The sequence below is a fragment of the Pelobates fuscus genome, chromosome 2, assembly GCF_036172605.1.
Source record: "Pelobates fuscus isolate aPelFus1 chromosome 2, aPelFus1.pri, whole genome shotgun sequence".
Classification (NCBI taxonomy): Eukaryota; Metazoa; Chordata; class Amphibia; order Anura; family Pelobatidae; genus Pelobates; species Pelobates fuscus.
This window is the reverse complement of record NC_086318.1, coordinates 353,173,012-353,191,962: the sequence shown is the minus strand read 5'-3', so window position 1 is coordinate 353,191,962 and position 18,951 is coordinate 353,173,012. Positions and strand designations below refer to the sequence as shown.

The following is an 18,951-nucleotide window of genomic DNA, read 5'->3' as shown; positions in this document are numbered from 1 at the left end:
GGCAGCACACTATTCTCACTACATGCTACGAATTCCCATCCTTCGGCTCATTGGCCTAGCATTTGCCTTTATGCAAATTGCTCCTTCGCACCCTGAATCCAGCTCAATTATTCACACCTAACCACCTGAAGGCACTAAAATTACTGGTAGCTAAGGAAAACAACGATCAGCCACGAGGTTTGGTAATCTTTTGTAGCCTTCTATCATTTGGATTATTTATTTGCTTTTTTTTTTTTTAACTTGCTTTATTATTTCACCACAGCCTAAAGGAAAGGCTTCCCAGCGGGCGTGCCTTTGAATGTACCCGTCATGTCATACTTACCTGGCAGGGGAGCAATAGCAATGATCCCTAAGGTGGCTCTCCCAGAGTGAGGCTGGTTCATTGCACTCCGTACCAGTTGACCTCTGCGATTTCCTCAAATGTGGGAAACTCGACTGCATAATTTATGGTAGTGGGGGACTGCGTTCGCGCTTTCCCCTGTGTTTGCTTGTTTGACAAAAATAGAGAACTTCACCAATTCTGACGAAGGATAATTTCAACCACGGCACCCGTCTTCTTTGGCTCTTACTTTCCGCATCAAGCAGGCAGCGACAATCATTTCCTAGGCTTGATCATTTTTATTATCTATGTTTTCTGGAGACCAGTTTTAAGCCAGAATTTCACTTTTTATTTTAACTTTTCAGCTTTTTTTTCATCATTTTTTTATCCTGACTTCTTTTGATTTATTGTATGCTTCAATGCAATGGAAGAAATAAAGAATTGGAGACCTATATTACGTCTTCCAACAGAACGTAACGTTTGATTGAATTTCTGGGAAAAAAAGATTTTCTGGATCAAGGCAGTGAATTGCCGCTTGAGACAATCAGACCAAACCTTAGGAATAGCTGGGTGGTCGCTAGCACTTACTAATGAACACCATGGAATTTTGAAATAGCCACCACAAATGTTCTTTCAGCCCTGTTGAGTGTGGATGAAGAGAAGACAGGTGCTAGGCAAGGGTCATTCCTATCGATGGAGTCATGAAATGTGTGACTTTGGGGACGAACGTAGACCAGCGATTGTGTACTCTGCCTAATGGCTGCTGTAGTAGAATCTTGGCAAAACTGTTTCCAAAGAGAGAAAAAAAATTGTACAAGGTTTGCTGCAAGATATGGTTGCCCTCACTCTCTGTTATAGGTTTGGAACCATTCCAAGATGCCATATAAGAAGACCGAGGAATTTGTTGGGGTTTAAGCTTCCCTGTAGGAGGAAGCGGGCCTAATTAGAATATTGCCTCCCATAATCCTTTGCAATGGCTTATGGTCATGAACTTTTTCTCACCGCTGTCTTAAAGTTTCCTTACGTGGTAGCTCTTAAAAGCTGGCCCACTTGAACAGTTAGCTTTGCGCAGTGGCAGTATCGTAGCCCATGAGGTCAATCCGAGGCGTGATTATTGCTAATTGAAAACTTTACCCAATACCCTGCCATGATGACTTGAAATACAGTCAGCATTGGCAATTTTTGACAGGCTCTAAGGAGACTGAAAGATTGGTTTAATAAAAGTTTATGGCGCCCCATGTCTAGGGCGTGTCTTACGTGACTCCCGTTTCTTCCTGAGCTCTGTTGCACCATTCCTTCTGCTGGCTTCTTAGCATTTCCCTTTTACCTTTCTCTCCCACTGAATTCACTTGTTTCCGGCAGCACACTATTCTCACTACATGCTACGAATTCCCATCCTTCGGCTCATTGGCCTAGCATTTGCCTTTATGCAAATTGCTCCTTCGCACCCTGAATCCAGCTCAATTATTCACACCTAACCACCTGAAGGCACTAAAATTACTGGTAGCTAAGGAAAACAACGATCAGCCACGAGGTTTGGTAATCTTTTGTAGCCTTCTATCATTTGGATTATTTATTTGCTTTTTTTTTTTTTTAACTTGCTTTATTATTTCACCACAGCCTAAAAGAAAGGCTTCCCAGCGGGCGTGCCTTTGAATGTACCCGTCATGTCATACTTACTTGGCAGGGGAGCAATAGCCATGATCTCTAAGGTGGCTCTCCCAGAGTGAGGCTGGTTCATTGCACTCCGTACCAGTTGACCGCTGCGATTTCCTCAAATGTGGGAAACTCGACTGCATATTTTATGGTAGTGGGGGACTGCGTTCGCGCTTTCCCCTGTGTTTGCTTGTTTGACAAAAATAGAGAACTTCACCAATTCTGACGAAGGATAATTTCAGCCACGGCACCCGTCTTCTTTGGCTCTTACTTTCCACATCAAGCAGGCAGCGACAATCATTTCCTAGGCTTGATCATTTTTATTATCTATGTTTTCTGGAGACCAGTTTTAAGCCAGAATTTCACTTTTTATTTTAACTTTTCAGCTTTTTTTTTATCCTGACTTCTTTTGATTTATTGTATGCTTCAATGCAATGGAAGAAATAAAGAATTGGAGACCTATATTACGTCTTCCAACAGAACGTAACGTTTGATTGAAATTCTGGGAAAAAAAGATTTTCTGGATCAAGGCAGTGAATTGCCGCTTGAGACAATCAGACCAAACCTTAGGAATAGCTGGGTGGTCGCTAGCACTTACTAATGAACACCATGGAATTTTGAAAAAGCCACCACAAATGTTCTTTCAGCCCTGTTGAGTGTGGATGAAGAGAAGACAGGTGCTAGGCAAGGGTCATTCCTATCGATGGAGTCATGAAATGTGTGACTTTGGGGACGAACGTAGACCAGCGGATTGTGTACTCTGCCTAATGGCTGCTGTAGTAGAATCTTGGCAAAACTGTTTCCAAAGAGAGAAAAAAAATTGTACAAGGTTTGCTGCAAGATATGGTTGCCCTCACTCTCTGTTATAGGTTTGGAACCATTCCAAGATGCCATATAAGAAGACCGAGGAATTTGTTGGGGTTTAAGCTTCCCTGTAGGAGGAAGCGGGCCTAATTAGAATATTGCCTCCCATAATCCTTTGCAATGGCTTATGGTCATGAACTTTTTCTCACCGCTGTCTTAAAGTGTCCTTACGTGGTAGCTCTTAAAAGCTGGCCCACTTGAACAGCTAGCTTTGCGCAGTGGCAGTATCGTAGCCCATGAGGTCAATCCGAGGCGTGATTATTGCTAATTGAAAACTTTACCCAATACCCTGCCATGATGACTTGAAATACAGTCAGCATTGGCAATTTTTGACAGGCTCTAAGGAGACTGAAAGATTGGTTTAATAAAAGTTTATGGCGCCCCATGTCTAGGGCGTGTCTTACGTGACTCCCGTTTCTTCCTGAGCTCTGTTGCACCATTCCTTCTGCTGGCTTCTTAGCATTTCCCTTTTACCTTTCTCTCCCACTGAATTCACTTGTTTCCGGCAGCACACTATTCTCACTACATGCTACGAATTCCCATCCTTCGGCTCATTGGCCTAGCATTTGCCTTTATGCAAATTGCTCCTTCGCACCCTGAATCCAGCTCAATTATTCACACCTAACCACCTGAAGGCACTAAAATTACTGGTAGCTAAGGAAAACAACGATCAGCCACGAGGTTTGGTAATCTTTTGTAGCCTTCTATCATTTGGATTATTTATTTGCTTTTTTTTTTTTTAACTTGCTTTATTATTTCACCACAGCCTAAAAGAAAGGCTTCCCAGCGGGCGTGCCTTTGAATGTACCCGTCATGTCATACTTACTTGGCAGGGGAGCAATAGCCATGATCTCTAAGGTGGCTCTCCCAGAGTGAGGCTGGTTCATTGCACTCCGTACCAGTTGACCTCTGCGATTTCCTCAAATGTGGGAAACTCGACTGCATAATTTATGGTAGTGGGGGACTGCGTTCGCGCTTTCCCCTGTGTTTGCTTGTTTGACAAAAATAGAGAACTTCACCAATTCTGACGAAGGATAATTTCAGCCACGGCACCCGTCTTCTTTGGCTCTTACTTTCCACATCAAGCAGGCAGCGACAATCATTTCCTAGGCTTGATCATTTTTATTATCTATGTTTTCTGGAGACCAGTTTTAAGCCAGAATTTCACTTTTTATTTTAACTTTTCAGCTTTTTTTTTATCCTGACTTCTTTTGATTTATTGTATGCTTCAATGCAATGGAAGAAATAAAGAATTGGAGACCTATATTACGTCTTCCAACAGAACGTAACGTTTGATTGAAATTCTGGGAAAAAAAGATTTTCTGGATCAAGGCAGTGAATTGCCGCTTGAGACAATCAGACCAAACCTTAGGAATAGCTGGGTGGTCGCTAGCACTTACTAATGAACACCATGGAATTTTGAAAAAGCCACCACAAATGTTCTTTCAGCCCTGTTGAGTGTGGATGAAGAGAAGACAGGTGCTAGGCAAGGGTCAATCCTATCGATGGAGTCATGAAATGTGTGACTTTGGGGACGAACGTAGACCAGCGGATTGTGTACTCTGCCTAATGGCTGCTGTAGTAGAATCTTGGCAAAACTGTTTCCAAAGAGAGAAAAAAAATTGTACAAGGTTTGCTGCAAGATATGGTTGCCCTCACTCTCTGTTATAGGTTTGGAACCATTCCAAGATGCCATATAAGAAGACCGAGGAATTTGTTGGGGTTTAAGCTTCCCTGTAGGAGGAAGCGGGCCTAATTAGAATATTGCCTCCCATAATCCTTTGCAATGGCTTATGGTCATGAACTTTTTCTCACCGCTGTCTTAAAGTTTCCTTACGTGGTAGCTCTTAAAAGCTGGCCCACTTGAACAGCTAGCTTTGCGCAGTGGCAGTATCGTAGCCCATGAGGTCAATCCGAGGCGTTATTATTGCTAATTGAAAACTTTACCCAATACCCCGCCATGATGACTTGAAATAAAGTCAGCATTGGCAATTTTTGACAGGCTCTAAGGAGACTGAAAGATTGGTTTAATAAAAGTTTATGGCGCCCCATGTCTAGGGCGTGTCTTACGTGACTCCCGTTTCTTCCTGAGCTCTGTTGCACCATTCCTTCCGCTGACTTCTTAGCATTTCCCTTTTACCTTTCTCTCCCACTGAATCCACTTGTTTCCGGCAGCACACTATTCTCACTCCATGCTACGAATTCCCATCCTTCGGCTCATTGGCCTAGCATTTGCCTTTATGCAAATTGCTCCTTCGCACCCTGAATCCAGCTCAATTATTCACACCTAACCACCTGAAGGCACTAAAATTACTGGTAGCTAAGGAAAACAACGATCAGCCACGAGGTTTGGTAATCTTTTGTAGCCTTCTATCATTTGGATTATTTATTTGCTATTTTTTTTTTTAACTTGCTTTATTATTTCACCACAGCCTAAAGGAAAGGCTTCCCAGCGGGCGTGCCTTTGAATGTACCCGTCATGTCATACTTACCTGGTAGGGGAGCAATAGCCATGATCCCTAAGGTGGCTCTCCCAGAGTGAGGCTGGTTCATTGCACTCCGTACCAGTTGACCTCTGCGATTTCCTCAAATGTGGGAAACTCGACTGCATAATTTATGGTAGTGGGGGACTGCGTTCGCGCTTTCCCCTGTGTTTGCTTGTTTGACAAAAATAGAGAATTTCACCAATTCTGACGAAGGATAATTTCAGCCACGGCACCCGTCTTCTTTGGCTCTTACTTTCCACATCAAGCAGGAAGCGACAATCATTTCCTAGGTTTGATCATTTTTATTATCTATGTTTTCTGGAGACCAGTTTTAAGCCAGAATTTCACTTTTTATTTTAACTTTTCAGCTTTTTTTTCATCATTTTTTTATCCTGACTTCTTTTGATTTATTGTATGCTTCAATGCAATGGAAGAAATAAAGAATTGGAGACCTATATTACGTCTTCCAACAGAACGTAACGTTTGATTGAAATTCTGGGAAAAAAAGATTTTCTGGATCAAGGCAGTGAATTGCCGCTTGAGACAATCAGACCAAACCTTAGGAATAGCTGGGTGGTCGCTAGCACTTACTAATGAACACCATGGAATTTTGAAAAAGCCACCACAAATGTTCTTTCAGCCCTGTTGAGTGTGGATGAAGAGAAGACAGGTGCTAGGCAAGGGTCATTCCTATCGATGGAGTCATGAAATGTGTGACTTTGGGGACGAACGTAGACCAGCGGATTGTGTACTCTGCCTAATGGCTGCTGTAGTAGAATCTTGGCAAAACTGTTTCCAAAGAGAGAAAAAAAATTGTACAAGGTTTGCTGCAAGATATGGTTGCCCTCACTCTCTGTTATAGGTTTGGAACCATTCCAAGATGCCATATAAGAAGACCGAGGAATTTGTTGGGGTTCAAGCTTCCCTGTAGGAGGAAGCGGGCCTAATTAGAATATTGCCTCCCATAATCCTTTGCAATGGCTTATGGTCATGAACTTTTTCTCACCGCTGTCTTAAAGTGTCCTTACGTGGTAGCTCTTAAAAGCTGGCCCACTTGAACAGCTAGCTTTGCGCAGTGGCAGTATCGTAGCCCATGAGGTCAATCCGAGGCGTGATTATTGCTAATTGAAAACTTTACCCAATACCCCGCCATGATGACTTGAAATACAGTCAGCATTGGCAATTTTTGACAGGCTCTAAGGAGACTGAAAGATTGGTTTAATAAAAGTTTATGGCGCCCCATGTCTAGGGCGTGTCTTACGTGACTCCCGTTTCTTCCTGAGCTCTGTTGCACCATTCCTTCCGCTGGCTTCTTAGCATTTCCCTTTTACCTTTCTCTCCCACTGAATTCACTTGTTTCCGGCAGCACACTATTCTCACTACATGCTACGAATTCCCATCCTTCGGCTCATTGGCCTAGCATTTGCCTTTATGCAAATTGCTCCTTCGCACCCTGAATCCAGCTCAATTATTCACACCTAACCACCTGAAGGTACTAAAATTACTGGTAGCTAAGGAAAACAACGATCAGCCACGAGGTTTGGTAATCTTTTGTAGCCTTCTATCATTTGGATTATTTATTTGCTTTTTTTTTTTTTTAACTTGCTTTATTATTTCACCACAGCCTAAAGAAAAGGCTTCCCAGCGGGCGTGCCTTTGAATGTACCCGTCATGTCATACTTACCTGGCAGGGGAGCAATAGCCATGATCCCTAAGGTGGCTCTCCCAGAGTGAGGCTGGTTCATTGCACTCCGTACCAGTTGACCTCTGCGATTTCCTCAAATGTGGGAAACTCGACTGCATAATTTATGGTAGTGGGGGACTGCGTTCGCGCTTTCCCCTGTGTTTGCTTGTTTGACAAAAATAGAGAACTTCACCAATTCTGACGAAGGATAATTTCAGCCACGGCACCCGTCTTCTTTGGCTCTTACTTTCCGCATCAAGCAGGCAGCGACAATCATTTCCTAGGCTTGATCATTTTTATTATCTATGTTTTCTGGAGACCAGTTTTAAGCCAGAATTTCACTTTTTATTTTAACTTTTCAGCTTTTTTTTCATCATTTTTTTATCCTGACTTCTTTTGATTTATTGTATGCTTCAATGCAATGGAAGAAATAAAGAATTGGAGACCTATATTACGTCTTCCAACAGAACTTAACGTTTGATTGAATTTCTGGGAAAAAAAGATTTTCTGGATCAAGGCAGTGAATTTCCGCTTGAGACAATCAGACCAAACCTTAGGAATAGCTGGGTGGTTGCTAGCACTTACTAATGAACACCATGGAATTTTGAAATAGCCACCACAAATGTTCTTTCAGCCCTGTTGAGTGTGGATGAAGAGAAGACAGGTGCTAGGCAAGGGTCATTCCTATCGATGGAGTCATGAAATGTGTGACTTTGGGGACGAACGTAGACCAGCGATTGTGTACTCTGCCTAATGGCTGCTGTAGTAGAATCTTGGCAAAACTGTTTCCAAAGAGAGAAAAAAAATTGTACAAGGTTTGCTGCAAGATATGGTTGCCCTCACTCTCTGTTATAGATTTGGAACCATTCCAAGATGCCATATAAGAAGACCGAGGAATTTGTTGGGGTTTAAGCTTCCCTGTAGGAGGAAGCGGGCCTAATTAGAATATTGCCTCCCATAATCCTTTGCAATGGCTTATGGTCATGAACTTTTTCTCACCGCTGTCTTAAAGTGTCCTTACGTGGTAGCTCTTAAAAGCTGGCCCACTTGAACAGCTAGCTTTGCGCAGTGGCAGTATCGTAGCCCATGAGGTCAATCCGAGGCGTGATTATTGCTAATTGAAAACTTTACCCAATACCCCGCCATGATGACTTGAAATACAGTCAGCATTGGCAATTTTTGACAGGCTCTAAGGAGACTGAAAGATTGGTTTAATAAAAGTTTATGGCGCCCCATGTCTAGGGCGTGTCTTACGTATCTCCCGTTTCTTCCTGAGCTCTGTTGCACCATTCCTTCCGCTGGCTTCTTAGCATTTCCCTTTTACCTTTCTCTCCCACTGAATTCACTTGTTTCCGGCAGCACACTATTCTCACTACATGCTACGAATTCCCATCCTTCGGCTCATTGGCCTAGCATTTGCCTTTATGCAAATTGCTCCTTCGCACCCTGAATCCAGCTCAATTATTCACACCTAACCACCTGAAGGCACTAAAATTACTGGTAGCTAAGGAAAACAACGATCAGCCACGAGGTTTGGTAATCTTTTGTAGCCTTCTATCATTTGGATTATTTATTTGCTTTTTTTTTTTTTTTAACTTGCTTTATTATTTCACCACAGCCTAAAGGAAAGGCTTCCCAGCAGGCGTGCCTTTGAATGTACCCGTCATGTCATACTTACCTGGCAGGGGAGCAATAGCCATGATCCCTAAGGTGGCTCTCCCAGAGTTAGGCTGGTTCATTGCACTCCGTACCAGTTGATCTCTGCGATTTCCTCAAATGTGGGAAACTCGACTGCATAATTTATCGTAGTGGGGGACTGCGTTCGCGCTTTCCCCTGTGTTTGCTTGTTTGACAAAAATAGAGAACTTCACCAATTCTGACGAAGGATAGTTTCAACCACGGCACCTGTCTTCTTTGGCTCTTACTTTCCGCATCAAGCAGGCAGCGACAATCATTTCCTAGGCTTGATCATTTTTATTATCTATGTTTTCTGGAGACCAGTTTTAAGCCAGAATTTCACTTTTTATTTTAACTTTTCAGTTTTTTTTTCATCATTTTTTTATCCTGACTTCTTTTGATTTATTGTATGCTTCAATGCAATGGAAGAAATAAAGAATTGGAGACCTATATTACGTCTTCCAACAGAACTTAACGTTTGATTGAATTTCTGGGAAAAAAAGATTTTCTGGATCAAGGCAGTGAATTTCCGCTTGAGACAATCAGACCAAACCTTAGGAATAGCTGGGTGGTTGCTAGCACTTACTAATGAACACCATGGAATTTTGAAATAGCCACCACAAATGTTCTTTCAGCCCTGTTGAGTGTGGATGAAGAGAAGACAGGTGCTAGGCAAGGGTCATTCCTATCGATGGAGTCATGAAATGTGTGACTTTGGGGACGAACGTAGACCAGCGATTGTGTACTCTGCCTAATGGCTGCTGTAGTAGAATCTTGGCAAAACTGTTTCCAAAGAGAGAAAAAAAATTGTACAAGGTTTGCTGCAAGATATGGTTGCCCTCACTCTCTGTTATAGATTTGGAACCATTCCAAGATGCCATATAAGAAGACCGAGGAATTTGTTGGGGTTTAAGCTTCCCTGTAGGAGGAAGCGGGCCTAATTAGAATATTGCCTCCCATAATCCTTTGCAATGGCTTATGGTCATGAACTTTTTCTCACCGCTGTCTTAAAGTGTCCTTACGTGGTAGCTCTTAAAAGCTGGCCCACTTGAACAGTTAGCTTTGCGCAGTGGCAGTATCGTAGCCCATGAGGTCAATCCGAGGCGTGATTATTGCTAATTGAAAACTTTACCCAATACCCCGCCATGATGACTTGAAATACAGTCAGCATTGGCAATTTTTGACAGGCTCTAAGGAGACTGAAAGATTGGTTTAATAAAAGTTTATGGCGCCCCATGTCTAGGGCGTGTCTTACGTGACTCCCGTTTCTTCCTGAGCTCTGTTGCACCATTCCTTCCGCTGGCTTCTTAGCATTTCCCTTTTACCTTTCTCTCCCACTGAATTCACTTGTTTCCGGCAGCACACTATTCTCACTCCATGCTACGAATTCCCATCCTTCGGCTCATTGGCCTAGCATTTGCCTTTATGCAAATTGCTCCTTCGCACCCTGAATCCAGCTCAATTATTCACACCTAACCACCTGAAGGCACTAAAATTACTGGTAGCTAAGGAAAACAACGATCAGCCACGAGGTTTGGTAATCTTTTGTAGCCTTCTATCATTTGGATTATTTATTTGCTTTTTTTTTTTTAACTTGCTTTATTATTTCACCACAGCCTAAAGGAAAGGCTTCCCAGCGGGCGTGCCTTTGAATGTACCCGTCATGTCATACTTACCTGGCAGGGGAGCAATAGTCATGATCCTTAAGGTGGCTCTCCCAGAGTGAGGCTGGTTCATTGCACTCCGTACCAGTTGACCTCTGCGATTTCCTCAAATGTGGGAAACTCGACTGCATAATTTATGGTAGTGGGGGACTGCGTTCGCGCTTTCCCCTGTGTTTGCTTGTTTGACAAAAATAGAGAACTTCACCAATTCTGACGAAGGATAATTTCAACCACGGCACCCGTCTTCTTTGGCTCTTACTTTCCGCATCAAGCAGGCAGCGACAATCATTTCCTAGGCTTGATCATTTTTATTATCTATGTTTTCTGGAGACCAGTTTTAAGCCAGAATTTCACTTTTTATTTTAACTTTTCAGCTTTTTTTTCATTATTTTTTTATCCTGACTTCTTTTGATTTATTGTATGCTTCAATGCAATGGAAGAAATAAAGAATTGGAGACCTATATTATGTCTTCCAACAGAACGTAACGTTTGATTGAATTTCTGGGAAAAAAAGATTTTCTGGATCAAGGCAGTGAATTGCCGCTTGAGACAATCAGACCAAACCTTAGGAATAGCTGGGTGGTCGCTAGCACTTACTAATGAACACCATGGAATTTTGAAAAAGCCACCACAAATGTTCTTTCAGCCCTGTTGAGTGTGGATGAAGAGAAGACAGGTGCTAGGCAAGGGTCATTCCTATCGATGGAGTCATGAAATGTGTGACTTTGGGGACGAACGTAGACCAGCGGATTGTGTACTCTGCCTAATGGCTGCTGTAGTAGAATCTTGGCAAAACTGTTTCCAAAGAGAGAAAAAAAATTGTACAAGGTTTGCAGCAAGATATGGTTGCCCTCACTCTCTGTTATAGGTTTGGAACCATTCCAAGATGCCATATAAGAAGACCGAGGAATTTGTTGGGGTTTAAGCTTCCCTGTAGGAGGAAGCGGGCCTAATTAGAATATTGCCTCCCATAATCCTTTGCAATGGCTTATGGTCATGAACTTTTTCTCACGGCTGTCTTAAAGTGTCCTTACGTGGTAGCTCTTAAAAGCTGGCCCACTTGAACAGCTAGCTTTGCGCAGTGGCAGCATCGTAGCCCATGAGGTCAATCCGAGGCGTGATTATTGCTAATTGAAAACTTTACCCAATATCCCGCCATGATGACTTGAAATAAAGTCAGCATTGGCAATTTTTGACAGGCTCTAAGGAGACTGAAAGATTGGTTTAATAAAAGTTTATGGCGCCCCATGTCTAGGGCGTGTCTTACGTGACTCCCGTTTCTTCCTGAGCTCTGTTGCACCATTCCTTCCGCTGGCTTCTTAGCATTTCCCTTTTATCTTTCTCTCCCACTGAATCCACTTGTTTCCGGCAGCACACTATTCTCACTCCATGCTACAATTCCCATCCTTCGGCTCATTGGCCTAGCATTTGCCTTTATGCAAATTGCTCCTTCGCACCCTGAATCCAGCTCAATTATTCACACCTAACCACCTGAAGGCACTAAAATTACTGGTAGCTAAGGAAAACAACGATCAGCCACGACATTTGGTAATCTTTTGTAGCCTTCTATCATTTGGATTATTTATTTGCTTTTTTTTTTTTTTTTAACTTGCTTTATTATTTCACCACAGCCTAAAGGAAAGGCTTCCCAGCGGGCGTGCCTTTGAATGTACCCGTCATGTCATACTTACCTGGCAGGGGAGCAATAGCCATGATCCCTAAGGTGGCTCTCCCAGAGTGAGGCTGGTTCATTGCACTCCGTACCAGTTGACCTCTGCGATTTCCTCAAATGTGGGAAACTCGACTGCATAATTTATGGTAGTGGGGGACTGCGTTCGCGCTTTCCCCTGTGTTTGCTTGTTTGACAAAAATAGAGAACTTCACCAATTCTGACGAAGGATAATTTCAGCCACGGCACCCGTCTTCTTTGGCTCTTACTTTCCACATCAAGCAGGCAGCGACAATCATTTCCTAGGTTTGATCATTTTTATTATCTATGTTTTCTGGAGACCAGTTTTAAGCCAGAATTTCACTTTTTATTTTAACTTTTCAGCTTTTTTTTTATCCTGACTTCTTTTGATTTATTGTATGCTTCAATGCAATGGAAGAAATAAAGGATTGGAGACCTATATAACGTCTTCCAACAGAACGTAACGTTTGATTGAATTTCTGGGAAAAAAAGATTTTCTGGATCAAGGCAGTGAATTGCCGCTTGAGACAATCAGACCAAACCTTAGGAATAGCTGGGTGGTCGCTAGCACTTACTAATGAACACCATGGAATTTTGAAAAAGCCACCACAAATGTTCTTTCAGCCCTGTTGAGTGTGGATGAAGAGAAGACAGGTGCTAGGCAAGGGTCATTCCTATCGATGGAGTCATGAAATGTGTGACTTTGAGGACGAACGTAGACCAGCGGATTGTGTACTCTGCCTAATGGCTGCTGTAGTAGAATCTTGGCAAAACTGTTTCCAAAGAGAGAAAAAAAATTGTACAAGGTTTGCTGCAAGATATGGTTGCCCTCACTCTCTGTTATAGGTTTGGAACCATTCCAAGATGCCATATAAGAAAACCGAGGAATTTGTTGGGGTTTAAGCTTCCCTGTAGGAGGAAGCGGGCCTAATTAGAATATTGCCTCCCATAATCCTTTGCAATGGCTTATGGTCATGAACTTTTTCTCACCGCTGTCTTAAAGTTTCCTTACGTGGTAGCTCTTAAAAGCTGGCCCACTTGAACAGCTAGCTTTGCGCAGTGGCAGTATCGTAGCCCATGAGGTCAATCCGAGGCGTGATTATTGCTAATTGAAAACTTTACCCAATACCCTGCCATGATGACTTGAAATACAGTCAGCATTGGCAATTTTTGACAGGCTCTAAGGAGACTGAAAGATTGGTTTAATAAAAGTTTATGGCGCCCCATGTCTAGGGCGTGTCTTACGTGACTCCCGTTTCTTCCTGAGCTCTGTTGCACCATTCCTTCCGCTGGCTTCTTAGCATTTCCCTTTTACCTTTCTCTCCCACTGAATTCACTTGTTTCCGGCAGCACACTATTCTCACTACATGCTACGAATTCCCATCCTTCGGCTCATTGGCCTAGCATTTGCCTTTATGCAAATTGCTCCTTCGCACCCTGAATCCAGCTACATTATTCACACCTAACCACCTGAAGGCACTAAAATTACTGGTAGCTAAGGAAAACAACGATCAGCCACGAGGTTTGGTAATCTTTTGTAGCCTTCTATCATTTGGATTATTTATTTGCTTTTTTTTTTTTTACTTGCTTTATTATTTCACCACAGCCTAAAGGAAAGGCTTCCCAGCGGGCGTGCCTTTGAATGTACCCGTCATGTCATACTTACCTGGCAGGGGAGCAATAGCCATGATCCCTAAGGTGGCTCTCCCAGAGTGAGGCTGGTTCATTGCACTCCGTACCAGTTGACCTCTGCGATTTCCTCAAATGTGGGAAACTCGACTGCATAATTTATGGTAGTGGGGGACTGCGTTCGCGCTTTCCCCTGTGTTTGCTTGTTTGACAAAAATAGAGAACTTCACCAATTCTGACGAAGGATAATTTCAACCACGGCACCCGTCTTCTTTGGCTCTTACTTTCCGCATCAAGCAGGCAGCGACAATCATTTCCTAGGCTTGATCATTTTTATTATCTATGTTTTCTGGAGACCAGTTTTAAGCCAGAATTTCACTTTTTATTTTAACTTTTCAGCTTTTTTTTCATTATTTTTTTATCCTGACTTCTTTTGATTTATTGTATGCTTCAATGCAATGGAAGAAATAAAGAATTGGAGACCTATATTACGTCTTCCAACAGAACGTAACGTTTGATTGAATTTCTGGGAAAAAAAGATTTTCTGGATCAAGGCAGTGAATTGCCGCTTGAGACAATCAGACCAAACCTTAGGAATAGCTGGGTGGTCGCTAGCACTTACTAATGAACACCATGGAATTTTGAAAAAGCCACCACAAATGTTCTTTCAGCCCTGTTGAGTGTGGATGAAGAGAAGACAGGTGCTAGGCAAGGGTCATTCCTATCGATGGAGTCATGAAATGTGTGACTTTGGGGACGAACGTAGACCAGCGGATTGTGTACTCTGCCTAATGGCTGCTGTAGTAGAATCTTGGCAAAACTGTTTCCAAAGAGAGAAAAAAAATTGTACAAGGTTTGCTGCAAGATATGGTTGCCCTCACTCTCTGTTATAGGTTTGGAACCATTCCAAGATGCCATATAAGAAGACCGAGGAATTTGTTGGGGTTTAAGCTTCCCTGTAGGAGGAAGCGGGCCTAATTAGAATATTGCCTCCCATAATCCTTTGCAATGGCTTATGGTCATGAACTTTTTTTCACCGCTGTCTTAAAGTGTCCTTACGTGGTAGCTCTTAAAAGCTGGCCCACTTGAACAGCTAGCTTTGCGCAGTGGCAGTATCGTAGCCCATGAGGTCAATCCGAGGCGTGATTATTGCTAATTGAAAACTTTACCCAATACCCCGCCATGATGACTTGAAATACAGTCAGCATTGGCAATTTTTGACAGGCTCTAAGGAGACTGAAAGATTGGTTTAATAAAAGTTTATGGCGCCCCATGTCTAGGGCGTGTCTTACGTGACTCCCGTTTCTTCCTGAGCTCTGTTGCACCATTCCTTCCGCTGGCTTCTTAGCATTTCCCTTTTACCTTTCTCTCCCACTGAATCCACTTGTTTCCGGCAGCACACTATTCTCACTACATGCTACGAATTCCCATCCTTCGGCTCATTGGCCTAGCATTTGCCTTTATGCAAATTGCTCCTTCGCACCCTGAATCCAGCTCAATTATTCACACCTAACCACCTGAAGGCACTAAAATTACTGGTAGCTAAGGAAAACAACGATCAGCCACGAGGTTTGGTAATCTTTTGTAGCCTTCTATCATTTGGATTATTTATTTGCTTTTTTTTTTTTTTAACTTGCTTTATTATTTCACCACAGCCTAAAGGAAAGGCTTCCCAGCGGGCGTGCCTTTGAATGTACCCGTCATGTCATACTTACCTGGCAGGGGAGCAATAGCCATGATCCCTAAGGTGGCTCTCCCAGAGTGAGGCTGGTTCATTGCACTCCGTACCAGTTGACCTCTGCGATTTCCTCAAATGTGGGAAACTCGACTGCATAATTTATGGTAGTGGGGGACTGCGTTCGTGCTTTCCCCTGTGTTTGCTTGTTTGACAAAAATAGAGGACTTCACCAATTCTGACGAAGGATAATTTCAGCCACGGCACCCGTCTTCTTTGGCTCTTACTTTCCACATCAAACAGGCAGCGACAATCATTTCCTAGGTTTGATCATTTTTATTATCTATGTTTTCTGGAGACCAGTTTTAAGCCAGAATTTCACTTTTTATTTTAACTTTTCAGCTTTTTTTTCTACATTTTTTTATCCTGACTTATTTTGATTTATTGTATGCTTAAATGCAATGGAAGAAATAAAGAATTGGAGACCTATATTACGTCTTCCAACAGAACGTAACGTTTGATTGAATTTCTGGGAAAAAAAGATTTTCTGGATCAAGGCAGTGAATTGCCGCTTGAGACAATCAGACCAAACCTTAGGAATAGCTGGGTGGTCGCTAGCACTTACTAATGAACACCATGGAATTTTGAAAAAGCCACCACAAATGTTCTTTCAGCCCTGTTGAGTGTGGATGAAGAGAAGACAGGTGCTAGGCAAGGGTCATTCCTATCGATGGAGTCATGAAATGTGTGACTTTGGGCACGAACGTAGACCAGCGGATTGTGTACTCTGCCTAATGGCTGCTGTAGTAGAATCTTGGCAAAACTGTTTCCAAAGAGAGAAAAAAAAAATGTACAAGGTTTGCTGCAAGATATGGTTGCCCTCACTCTCTGTTATAGGTTTGGAACCATTCCAAGATGCCATATAAGAAGACCGAGGAATTTGTTGGGGTTTAAGCTTCCCTGTAGGAGGAAGTGGGCCTAATTAGAATATTGCCTCCCATAATCCTTTGCAATGGCTTATGGTCATGAACTTTTTCTCACCGCTGTCTTAAAGTTTCCTTACGTGGTAGCTCTTAAAAGCTGGCCCACTTGAACAGCTAGCTTTGCGCAGTGGCAGTATCGTAGCCCATGAGGTCAATCCGAGGCGTGATTATTGCTAATTGAAAACTTTACCAAATACCCCGCCATGATGACTTGAAATACAGTCAGCATTGGCAATATTTGACAGGCTCTAAGGAGACTGAAAGATTGGTTTAATAAAAGTTTATGGCGCCCCATGTCTAGGGCGTGTCTTACGTGACTCCCGTTTCTTCCTGAGCTCTGTTGCACCATTCCTTCCGCTGGCTTCTTAGCATTTCCCTTTTACCTTTCTCTCCCACTGAATTCACTTGTTTCCGGCAGCACACTATTCTCACTACATGCTACGAATTCCCATCCTTCGGCTCATTGGCCTAGCATTTGCCTTTATGCAAATTGCTCCTTCGCACCCTGAATCCAGCTCAATTATTCACACCTAACCACCTGAAGGCACTAAAATTACTGGTAGCTAAGGAAAACAACGATCAGCCACGAGGTTTGGTAATCTTTTGTAGCCTTCTATCATTTGGATTATTTATTTGCTTTTTTTTTTTTAACTTGCTTTATTATTTCACCACAGCCTAAAGGAAAGGCTTCCCAGCGGGCGTGCCTTTGAATGTACCCGTCATGTCATACTTACCTGGCAGGGGAGCAATAGCCATGATCCCTAAGGTGGCTCTCCCAGAGTGAGGCTGGTTCATTGCACTCCGTACCAGTTGACCTCTGCGATTTCCTCAAATGTGGGAAACTCGACTGCATAATTTATGGTAGTGGGGGACTGCGTTCGTGCTTTCCCCTGTGTTTGCTTGTTTGACAAAAATAGAGGACTTCACCAATTCTGACGAAGGATAATTTCAGCCACGGCACCCGTCTTCTTTGGCTCTTACTTTCCACATCAAGCAGGCAGCGACAATCATTTCCTAGGTTTGATCATTTTTATTATCTATGTTTTCTGGAGACCAGTTTTAAGCCAGAATTTCACTTTTTATTTTAACTTTTCAGCTTTTTTTTTATCCTGACTTCTTTTGATTTATTGTATGCTTCAATGCAATGGAAGAAATAAAGGATTGGAGACCTATATAACGTCTTCCAACAGAACGTAACGTTTGATTGAATTTCTGGGAAAAAAAGATTTTCTGGATCAAGGCAGTGAATTGCCGCTTGAGACAATCAGACCAAACCTTAGGAATAGCTGGGTGGTCGCTAGCACTTACTAATGAACACCATGGAATTTTGAAAAAGCCACCACAAATGTTCTTTCAGCCCTGTTGAGTGTGGATGAAGAGAAGACAGGTGCTAGGCAAGGGTCATTCCTATCGATGGAGTCATGAAATGTGTGACTTTGAGGACGAACGTAGACCAGCGGATTGTGTACTCTGCCTAATGGCTGCTGTAGTAGAATCTTGGCAAAACTGTTTCCAAAGAGAGAAAAAAAATTGTACAAGGTTTGCTGCAAGATATGGTTGCCCTCACTCTCTGTTATAGGTTTGGAACCATTCCAAGATGCCATATAAGAAAACCGAGGAATTTGTTGGGGTTTAAGCTTCCCTGTAGGAGGAAGCGGGCCTAATTAGAATATTGCCTCCCATAATCCTTTGCAATGGCTTATGGTCATGAACTTTTTCTCACCGCTGTCTTAAAGTTTCCTTACGTGGTAGCTCTTAAAAGCTGGCCCACTTGAACAGCTAGCTTTGCGCAGTGGCAGTATCGTAGCCCATGAGGTCAATCCGAGGCGTGATTATTGCTAATTGAAAACTTTACCCAATACCCTGCCATGATGACTTGAAATACAGTCAGCATTGGCAATTTTTGACAGGCTCTAAGGAGACTGAAAGATTGGTTTAATAAAAGTTTATGGCGCCCCATGTCTAGGGCGTGTCTTACGTGACTCCCGTTTCTTCCTGAGCTCTGTTGCACCATTCCTTCCGCTGGCTTCTTAGCATTTCCCTTTTACCTTTCTCTCCCACTGAATTCACTTGTTTCCGGCAGCACACTATTCTCACTACATGCTACGAATTCCCATCCTTCGGCTCATTGGCCTAGCATTTGCCTTTATGCAAATTGCTCCTTCGCACCCTGAATCCAGCTACATTATTCACACCTAACCACCTGAAGGCACTAAAATTACTGGTAGCTAAGGAAAACAACGATCAGCCACGAGGTTTGGTAATCTTTTGTAGCCTTCTATCATTTGGATTATTTATTTGCTTTTTTTTTTTTTAACTTGCTTTATTATTTCACCACAGCCTAAAGGAAAGGCTTCCCAGCGGGCGTGCCTTTGAATGTACCCGTCATGTCATACTTACCTGGCAGGGGAGCAATAGCCATGATCCCTAAGGTGGCTCTCCCAGAGTGAGGCTGGTTCATTGCACTCCGTACCAGTTGACCTCTGCGATTTCCTCAAATGTGGGAAACTCGACTGCATAATTTATGGTAGTGGGGGACTGCGTTCGCGCTTTCCCCTGTGTTTGCTTGTTTGACAAAAATAGAGAACTTCACCAATTCTGACGAAGGATAATTTCAACCACGG

At 42.8% G+C, this 18,951-nt stretch overlaps 23 non-coding genes across 23 annotated transcripts; all 23 read left to right on the top strand.

The window, feature by feature from the left end:
* Positions 1-314: 314 nt before the first annotated feature.
* LOC134590967 (U1 spliceosomal RNA) lies at positions 315-481 on the top strand. Its single transcript, XR_010087815.1, has one exon. It is a non-coding gene; the product is annotated as a U1 spliceosomal RNA (small nuclear RNA).
* An 898-nt stretch (positions 482-1,379) lies between these two features.
* LOC134593236 (U4 spliceosomal RNA) lies at positions 1,380-1,520 on the top strand. Its single transcript, XR_010089746.1, has one exon. It is a non-coding gene; the product is annotated as a U4 spliceosomal RNA (small nuclear RNA).
* A 471-nt stretch (positions 1,521-1,991) lies between these two features.
* On the top strand, positions 1,992-2,158 carry LOC134591383 (U1 spliceosomal RNA). Its single transcript, XR_010088170.1, has one exon. It is a non-coding gene; the product is annotated as a U1 spliceosomal RNA (small nuclear RNA).
* An 888-nt stretch (positions 2,159-3,046) lies between these two features.
* LOC134593235 (U4 spliceosomal RNA) lies at positions 3,047-3,187 on the top strand. Its single transcript, XR_010089745.1, has one exon. It is a non-coding gene; the product is annotated as a U4 spliceosomal RNA (small nuclear RNA).
* Positions 3,188-3,657: 470 nt separating this feature from the next.
* LOC134590385 (U1 spliceosomal RNA) lies at positions 3,658-3,824 on the top strand. Its single transcript, XR_010087318.1, has one exon. It is a non-coding gene; the product is annotated as a U1 spliceosomal RNA (small nuclear RNA).
* An 888-nt stretch (positions 3,825-4,712) lies between these two features.
* LOC134593366 (U4 spliceosomal RNA) lies at positions 4,713-4,853 on the top strand. Its single transcript, XR_010089858.1, has one exon. It is a non-coding gene; the product is annotated as a U4 spliceosomal RNA (small nuclear RNA).
* A 470-nt stretch (positions 4,854-5,323) lies between these two features.
* On the top strand, positions 5,324-5,490 carry LOC134590636 (U1 spliceosomal RNA). Its single transcript, XR_010087530.1, has one exon. It is a non-coding gene; the product is annotated as a U1 spliceosomal RNA (small nuclear RNA).
* Positions 5,491-6,389: 899 nt separating this feature from the next.
* On the top strand, positions 6,390-6,530 carry LOC134592182 (U4 spliceosomal RNA). Its single transcript, XR_010088844.1, has one exon. It is a non-coding gene; the product is annotated as a U4 spliceosomal RNA (small nuclear RNA).
* Positions 6,531-7,001: 471 nt separating this feature from the next.
* LOC134589769 (U1 spliceosomal RNA) lies at positions 7,002-7,168 on the top strand. The gene has a single exon (XR_010086795.1). It is a non-coding gene; the product is annotated as a U1 spliceosomal RNA (small nuclear RNA).
* Positions 7,169-8,066: 898 nt separating this feature from the next.
* LOC134592180 (U4 spliceosomal RNA) lies at positions 8,067-8,207 on the top strand. Its single transcript, XR_010088843.1, has one exon. It is a non-coding gene; the product is annotated as a U4 spliceosomal RNA (small nuclear RNA).
* Positions 8,208-8,679: 472 nt separating this feature from the next.
* LOC134591121 (U1 spliceosomal RNA) lies at positions 8,680-8,846 on the top strand. The gene has a single exon (XR_010087945.1). It is a non-coding gene; the product is annotated as a U1 spliceosomal RNA (small nuclear RNA).
* An 898-nt stretch (positions 8,847-9,744) lies between these two features.
* On the top strand, positions 9,745-9,885 carry LOC134592179 (U4 spliceosomal RNA). Its single transcript, XR_010088842.1, has one exon. It is a non-coding gene; the product is annotated as a U4 spliceosomal RNA (small nuclear RNA).
* Positions 9,886-10,354: 469 nt separating this feature from the next.
* Positions 10,355-10,521, top strand: LOC134590312 (U1 spliceosomal RNA). Its single transcript, XR_010087255.1, has one exon. It is a non-coding gene; the product is annotated as a U1 spliceosomal RNA (small nuclear RNA).
* An 899-nt stretch (positions 10,522-11,420) lies between these two features.
* LOC134592651 (U4 spliceosomal RNA) lies at positions 11,421-11,561 on the top strand. Its single transcript, XR_010089248.1, has one exon. It is a non-coding gene; the product is annotated as a U4 spliceosomal RNA (small nuclear RNA).
* Positions 11,562-12,033: 472 nt separating this feature from the next.
* Positions 12,034-12,200, top strand: LOC134589768 (U1 spliceosomal RNA). Its single transcript, XR_010086794.1, has one exon. It is a non-coding gene; the product is annotated as a U1 spliceosomal RNA (small nuclear RNA).
* Positions 12,201-13,088: 888 nt separating this feature from the next.
* On the top strand, positions 13,089-13,229 carry LOC134593234 (U4 spliceosomal RNA). The gene has a single exon (XR_010089744.1). It is a non-coding gene; the product is annotated as a U4 spliceosomal RNA (small nuclear RNA).
* A 469-nt stretch (positions 13,230-13,698) lies between these two features.
* Positions 13,699-13,865, top strand: LOC134589767 (U1 spliceosomal RNA). Its single transcript, XR_010086793.1, has one exon. It is a non-coding gene; the product is annotated as a U1 spliceosomal RNA (small nuclear RNA).
* Positions 13,866-14,764: 899 nt separating this feature from the next.
* LOC134592178 (U4 spliceosomal RNA) lies at positions 14,765-14,905 on the top strand. Its single transcript, XR_010088841.1, has one exon. It is a non-coding gene; the product is annotated as a U4 spliceosomal RNA (small nuclear RNA).
* A 471-nt stretch (positions 14,906-15,376) lies between these two features.
* LOC134590641 (U1 spliceosomal RNA) lies at positions 15,377-15,543 on the top strand. Its single transcript, XR_010087535.1, has one exon. It is a non-coding gene; the product is annotated as a U1 spliceosomal RNA (small nuclear RNA).
* Positions 15,544-16,443: 900 nt separating this feature from the next.
* On the top strand, positions 16,444-16,584 carry LOC134593535 (U4 spliceosomal RNA). Its single transcript, XR_010090003.1, has one exon. It is a non-coding gene; the product is annotated as a U4 spliceosomal RNA (small nuclear RNA).
* A 469-nt stretch (positions 16,585-17,053) lies between these two features.
* LOC134590640 (U1 spliceosomal RNA) lies at positions 17,054-17,220 on the top strand. Its single transcript, XR_010087534.1, has one exon. It is a non-coding gene; the product is annotated as a U1 spliceosomal RNA (small nuclear RNA).
* Positions 17,221-18,108: 888 nt separating this feature from the next.
* LOC134593233 (U4 spliceosomal RNA) lies at positions 18,109-18,249 on the top strand. Its single transcript, XR_010089743.1, has one exon. It is a non-coding gene; the product is annotated as a U4 spliceosomal RNA (small nuclear RNA).
* Positions 18,250-18,719: 470 nt separating this feature from the next.
* On the top strand, positions 18,720-18,886 carry LOC134589766 (U1 spliceosomal RNA). Its single transcript, XR_010086792.1, has one exon. It is a non-coding gene; the product is annotated as a U1 spliceosomal RNA (small nuclear RNA).
* Positions 18,887-18,951: the final 65 nt, after the last annotated feature.